Source organism: Manis pentadactyla, chromosome 1, assembly GCF_030020395.1.
Source record: "Manis pentadactyla isolate mManPen7 chromosome 1, mManPen7.hap1, whole genome shotgun sequence".
Classification (NCBI taxonomy): Eukaryota; Metazoa; Chordata; class Mammalia; order Pholidota; family Manidae; genus Manis; species Manis pentadactyla.
In genome coordinates this window covers 132,066,674-132,074,061 of record NC_080019.1, presented here as the reverse complement: position 1 = coordinate 132,074,061, position 7,388 = coordinate 132,066,674, and the positions used below count along the sequence as shown (strand labels likewise).

Sequence of the window (7,388 nt, the reverse complement as noted above, 5' to 3'; positions counted from 1 at the left end):
GCCTATGTGTCTTTAGTGAGCAGGAGTTATAAGAAAGCAAATGCCCTCTGTTTCCCTGTTTTCTTTTATAGTGAGTAAAATTAATGACATATTTGCTTGTTTTTTCATTTGATTGATTATCTCTCCTACCAGAGTGCAAGCAAAGTGTTCATTTTATTGCCTACGACATACCCAGAATCCAGCTGAGTCTGGCACAAACCAGAGCTCGATTATGTTCTTGATAAATCAGCTTATCATTTGCTTTGTGAATGATGAACTGAATGAATGAATGGCTCTTTTTCGCCTTTTCTGGTCCTTCTGGGCTTCCTACCCACCATGTGCCTCTGTCTTCTGTAATTTCCTCTTATCCAGCAAATCTTGACACATCCTCTGCACTCTGTTCTCTATTTCCTATGTCTTTCTTTTTTTCCCTTCCTCAGAATTTTCATTCCTTCCTATCAATGCACACCTTTCCTAAACTGTGCTTCATGCAGCAATTGTAAAAGAGGCTCTGCTGCTTTCTCTTAAAAACAGGATATACAATAAACATCATATCATGCAATTTAATTTGCAATGTTATTTTGTCCCTCTTCTGAATAATTTAAAAGGTAAGATAAATGTTATAAATGTTTATTTTTAATTCCTTAAAAGGCAGGATATATGCTTCCTTTTTCTTATTTATTTTACTTGGTTCTAGATTTTTATCCTGTGGGTTTGGAAATCTTTGACATAAAAACAGCCTGTCACAGACATATAGGCTGAGAAAAACATTACTGACAGGGATGGATCTTATCAACTTAAGCAACAACTAACAAACATAAACACCTACCTTTGCATTAAATAATTTTTCATTGTTTCTCATTGTGCTAAAAATCAGTTACATTATTGCATAGTTGCTTCATTTATTAGTATACTCAATATTTTCTGTATAACCCAAATTTTAAAATATATTTATATTTTTCTGAATGCTCAACATCTTCACAATTACTAAGTTAATATTTTTAACAGTGTTAAATACATAGAAAATAAAACAAAATCTTAGGTTTAAGGCTCTTCACCACATATAAAATGAAATAAATGCATTAATTACAAACAAAAGCACACTTACAGTAAAATTTGAATTAGCAACACTACCTTCATGTAATGGATGCTGTTGATTTATTGAAATTGTAATGTTGATGTTGGGCAATAAAATGCAGGTTCTGCATTTCACTTTTTTCCTTGAGCCATGCTATTCAGATATAATATATTCCCCCTTGAGATGTCTCTATTATGGCTACGATTATGTATTCCATTGTGGTGCCCAAAGTGAATCCCAGAAGACCACCAAGGAGCCAACACCGATGCAAAAGCAAAGAGCCTTTATTCAAGCTAGCTCAAGCTCAATCTCTCATCTACACCAACGCAGTGGCAAGATGCCAGAGAAAGAGAGCGAGTTTCAATATCACAAAGGTTTTAAGGGGTTCTAGGGCAGTTGGTGGGGTGATGGTTGTGGTTCTGGCTGATTGGCTGGATCTAGGGGTAGTTGGTGGGGTGATAGGTCTTGGCTCTGGTCAGTTGGCAGGGTCTAAGGGTGGTGGGTGAGCTCTTTACTAAATGGAGAGGAGAGAGACCAAGCTCCGATTGGGTGAAATAGGATCCAGGTCCTGATTGGCTGAGGTAGGATCTGGGTTCCAATTGGCTGAAATAGAATCTGGGAACTTGCCCTTTCATTCCCCCCTTTCTCTGGATCCTAAGGGACACAATCATGGGTCTAATAAGGTTTTGCAGTTGTAAGGAGATAAAGGCTGATACTGTTGTCTTAGCACCATTAGCTGGACTGTATTAATTCTATCTTTAATAAAAGTTATCAGTTTATTGAGGATACATGGTCTAAAGGTAACAAGATTACTAGGGCCTTGTATTGAGCATGGAGGACTATCAGTTGGACGGCCCCCACGTGGTCTCTGAGAATCTGGACCAGCCTGTTGATGACACAAGGCCCAAGGGTTAGTAAAAGGAGTAGGATGGCAAGGGGTCCTTGAATATTAAAGATAATTTCCTGCCTTGATTTCTCTCTGGGACACTGGCGCCTTGGTTCGGGAGCACATCAAAAGACTGCGTGCCCAGCCTCTAAGGTGGGCTGAGATATTGTCTATTTGCTAAAGAAACCTGCCTTTTACTATGCCATCTACAGCTGGGTCTGCATGCTAAGTCAGTTGCTCAGCTTGCAAAATTACCTAGTCAGATCTGAAGGAGGAAAGACAGCACAAAGGGCTGGGCCTTTTAGTATGCTAAAGTGAATCTTATACATGATTACAAATGATTGACATAATAAAACATGTGCTACTCTTCTTTATCTGGGGAACATTAACTGATCTCACTGAAGAATGATTCTAGAGCTTAATGTTCAACATGGTTTTAGTAAAGGGGGGGTTTCCAGCATGTAGTTACATTGCTCTGATTGCAAATATCCTGCCCTGCCCCCTCCAGAGGCTCTCACCTTATTCTGTCTAAGCCTATGGTCCCTGTCTCATTCTCCCCTCTACAGATAGAGACCCTAGCTGCTGCTAGGGAAAAGGGGCAATGACCGCTCTGGCTGCTTCATGCTGAGAAGGGGGCGCAGTAAAGGGAGCAGCAAGGTCTCTATTACTGGTCAGCTGAGAGGGCCTCAGAAGTTGGCGCTTCTATTCTGGGTTTCATTCCTATTACTATTTGCAGTTTTGTGGCTTCTAGGCAAGATAAAACAAATTGTGTTATTAGATTAAGTAGCAACATCTGGAGTTGGATTTTCTATTCTGGAAGGACAAACTTGACGAGATTAAGAATGCATGCCTGAATATGAGAACTAGAAATATGAAGACTCTAATTGAGAATCATAGTCAGGTATTATGGGGAAACTAGAATTCTGGATATTAGGATTTAGTATAGATAAGACAGCATTATTGAAACAACACTTTTCTCTAAAATCACCCTTATTTTTATTAGAATTAGCCAGATTAAGAAAACAATTAACAGTTGGCTTGATTATTTGCATAAGTGCATCAAGAAGAGCAATTGATTACATAGGCTCTTTTTAAATGTGCCTTGCTAGAACTTTTTGTAAGGAATTTCAGATTGAACTTTTAAAGGCCTCTTGAGGCCAGACAGCCAAGCCAGACTTGCCATCAGGTTTTGCCTGCAGTATCTGTAGATTTGGGTGAATTCCTCTCTTCTCGAGGTCCCCGAGACATCTTGAGGTTCCTGAACCTGCCAGGAAGTGACCTTCCTTACTCACCTGGTAAGTCTGCTGGGAACCCTGTAAGCAAGGTACCAGGCCAGTTCTTCCAAGAGGCTTTGTAGGCCTTATAAAGTCAACCTTAGTTCCTTAAAGCTGTTCATATCTGAGTTTATGCACGTGTCTCTCAGGTATGACATTCCAGTCAAAGCCTTGGTAGTATAACCTGTGTTTTTAATTGGTCCTCTTACAAGGAATGCAGGTTCTTATTGAACTTATGCAAATAAACATACTGCCATGAAACATAAAAATACTGAAAGCTTTTAAATTCTTGAGGGGTCAGGTAGAGAGAAAGATAAATGTTTCAATTCTGCTTATAAAGGTATTGTCATTCATGAAACTGTTGTCAGCTTAAGAGAAAAAGCTTAAAACACTTTATCAGCAACATCTGAAACAAAAAGTCACAAAACCATCTTCCTTAGTTCACTTAATCCTATGTAACTAATACCTGTTCTGCTGAAATCTAGTTCTTTACTAGTGTAGGAGTAATAAAACAGTGACTATAAATGGCAAAAGACTTACAAATGACAATGGCTAAAGATCTGATGAGAGCTTACTGCAAGACAGTAGACATAAGGAAATTCGGATATTTCTGTAACAAAAAAACAGTAACAAAGTTTAGCATCATTTCCTTTGACAGTGCTTTCCAGGTAATTAAGCAGGTAAGTATATATCAGATAAATAAGCCAAATTAGTCAAATACTTTCTCCAATGAGAAAAAAAAATTCCTCTGACATGTTCCAGGAGCCCTCTGGAAAATATCAGAGTTAACCAGAGGTAAAAGTACCTTTTTGAATTTGATTTTGGGACGTTGTCAGAAGAAAGTTTATTTGGCACTTGCTTAAATAGTATTATAGGTTGCTATGAAGCAATACTTATCTATTTAACCAGAATGACAAAATACCTCAAAGGCAAATAAAGAAGTTTACACAGTTGTTAGCAAACTTTAGCTTTTAGTCTTTTTAATATTGATGTCATTTTCTTAAATACTCAGACAACTCATTGAGACTTTAAGCATGAGAAACTTCTTTGATAAAACAATTAGAAAGCCTTTTGCAATCTTTCAACATTAAGAGCAGACCAACAGTTTAAGAAAACTTTGTCTTTTTAACTGAAAACAAAATTCTAGTTTTGCTGTGTACTTGATACCAAGATTCATTTGCTTTAATTTTATATAGCATGACTATATTAAATTATTCCAAAACTTTCTACAACCTTCTTCTTATATTTAGAGTTCTCCCTCTAAATAAACAGCTGTACTTTAGAACAAAGTTACTTTCTATTATCAAAAGACACATTCTTTAGCATGCAGAAATGTTTCCCGTATTACTTTAAGTAGTTTTAATTAGAACTTAAAACCATTAGGTACCTTAATTTCTAGTGAACACTGAGAAGCAGGCTATTGCAAACTGTTACACTAGCATTCTTTAGATTGACAAATTTATGAACATTTTATAATTTCTGTAACTATGAGCTTTACAGCACAATCTCTCACTAAACATAAAGTATATCAACTTAGCAAAACTTGAAGATTTTAGGTTACTACAAAGATTCTCAGGGTGCAGGTAGGTATACACACTGTAACACACAATTAAAGAGGTGTTCACTTGCCACACTCATTTAGTTCACTCATTTGTAACAACTATGCTAGATTACTTACAAGACCTTTACTGAATATTAGACAAAGCCAAGCCTTTAAGCATTTTATTCTTAAAAGATTTAGCAGATAACATCGACTTAAATGACCTTAGGTAAACTTAGGCAGCTGATAACTACAAGGACATGCCCACCTCAGGCAAACCCAAATTAGCATTAATGCTTAACATTTTTTATCAGATTTTCTGGAAGTTTTAGAATGCCCAATTTTCACAAGCGCTTGTCTTTAAATCAATTTCATTAATACCATCTGGAGGTAGAAAGATATTTTCATTTACACACTTAGACACACAAACATACAGACTGAGACATAATGATAAGGTTCCCTCTGGCAGCCATCCAACATTGAAAACTGGCTACTCACTAGAACAAAAAGTCTGCCACCAACCCTTCTGGACTTCCACACTGAGGTTGTTAGCTCTTCCCCTAATATCTTTAACCTGTAAGAGAGTGGTTGGATTAAATGTTCCCTCCAGCAGCCAGCCAACATAAAGGACGGCCTCTCGGAGGTGCAGAAAACATGAAATTTTCCCTTCCTGACGTCCGTGCTCAAATTGTGAGTCTCTCTCCCTAACGTCTGAAAAAAATGGTCTGTCATGAGAGACGAGGGGGTTGTCTGCGTCTGTCCCATTTCTTCTGTCAACAAGACTAAGACAAACATGACAAACAACAAACAGGCACCTGCAGAGAAGAATCTGCCATGGCCGCGAGTCAAAACTGAAAGTAAGTTGAGGGCCTGTCGGACTGAAGCAGCAGCCGACTTTCCTCACACATGAGGACCTCGTCCTCCAGACGGGGGCAAGGGACATCTCCCAAGACCCCTGGCCGGCGACCCGCCAGTGTGTCTGCCTAAGTCAATGCTGACCCAGATACAGATTGGAGCTCCTACAGGCTTATACAGGCTTGTTCATGAACAAAAACAGTGAGACACAGATAAAAACAGAATGAGACACAAGTAGACAAGGACAGACAGATAACTGAGTGCACTCACCAGCTAGCACAGGGCCCTCTGGGTCAGGAGTCCTGGGGGTCTCTGGGATCCCAGATGAGCCCCCAAATGTTGTGCCCAATGTCACGAATCCCAGAAGACCACCAAGGAGCCAACACAGATGCCAAAGCAAAGAGCCTTTATTTGAGCTAGCTCAAGCTCAATTTCTCATCTACAGAAACGCAGTGGCAAGATGCCAGAGAAAGAGAGCAAGTTTCAATACCACAAAGGTTTTAAGGGGTTCTAGGGCAGTTGGTGGGGTGATGGTTGTGGCTCTGGCTGATTGGCTGGATCTAGGGGTAGTTGGTGGGGTGATAGGTCTTGGCTCTGGTCAGTTGGCAGGGTCTAAGGGTGGTGGGTGAGCTCTTTACTAAATGGAGAGGAGAGAGACCGAGCTCCGATTGGGTGAAATAGGATCCAGGTCCTGATTGGCTGAAGTAGGATCCGGGTCCCAATTGGCTGAAATAGAATCTGGGAGCTTGCCCTTTCACCATAAAGCAACTAATCTTTTTATAAGTTCCCAAGATTTTGCAGAACCAGTCAATTCAATTATGCATTCAAATGCAGTGATTATATATTATTTACTAGTTTTAAAGAACAGTTACAAGTTAGTGAGTAAAAGGACTACAGTCAGGAAATAGTCTACCTGAAATATAAATGTTCTGTGGCCTCCACTTTTGTTTGTTCAGTTCTGTTTTTCTTTAGTCCAATATACTTGTACTAGTTTGTGCTTTAGGATAACTTAAATCTCTTACTTCTTCTACTTTTCCTTTCTCAGTTTAAAGTACAGTGAAATCTTTTCTTAAACTCTGAATCATAATAATATTTTACCTGCTACAGATAGGTTCATACTTAAGAGCAAATAAATTTAAAAAAATCACATGGCCATGTTAGTTTATGAAGTTTATATCTAGTTGATGCAGAATATTTTGACATGGATTTTTTTTCAAGATTACCATACAATTCAAATCCCATAACTAAAAATATGCTAGAACTTTTAAGAAACATTTTGGAAACCTGTTCCAAGTGCTTTGTGTGCATTAATAAGGCAAGTCTTCAGTAGAATCTCATAAGACATATAGTGACACCCTCACTTTATAGTTTCTGAAATAAAGATTTGGATAAATTAAATATGAACAACATCACACTATAATGCCTGCAAAGTTAGGTTTCAGAGTCAGGTCTATCTGATACTATGGTTTTTATTCTCTCTATCATTGTGTTTTTCTGATCAGTTTCTCCTGTTATGTATTTTGCTGTATAGTCAGTAATACTTATTTCAGTACTGTAGTAAATGCAACTCAGCCCTGTGCACATGCCATAAAACATTAGCAAATATTATATTAAGGCTGTAAGATAAAATTGGTTAAAATACTTCTAAATGCCACTGAAATGTCTGCAGTAACCTCTCAAGAAAAAATTTAATTCAACAATACTGTCCAACTAGGTCACATACTTCTCTTTTAAATCCACAGGGTCCCAGTTTATCGCCCCTTTGAGTTGAACCCC

The 7,388-nt window shown here is 38.3% G+C and overlaps 1 long non-coding RNA gene across 1 annotated transcript; it reads right to left on the bottom strand.

Moving 5' to 3' along the window:
- Positions 1 to 3,388: 3,388 nt before the first annotated feature.
- On the bottom strand, positions 3,389 to 5,371 carry LOC130683595 (uncharacterized). The gene is made up of 2 exons (XR_008997420.1): positions 4,879 to 5,371; positions 3,389 to 3,676 (listed from the first exon to the last, which is right to left on the bottom strand). It is a non-coding gene; the product is annotated as an uncharacterized LOC130683595 (long non-coding RNA).
- Positions 5,372 to 7,388: the final 2,017 nt, after the last annotated feature.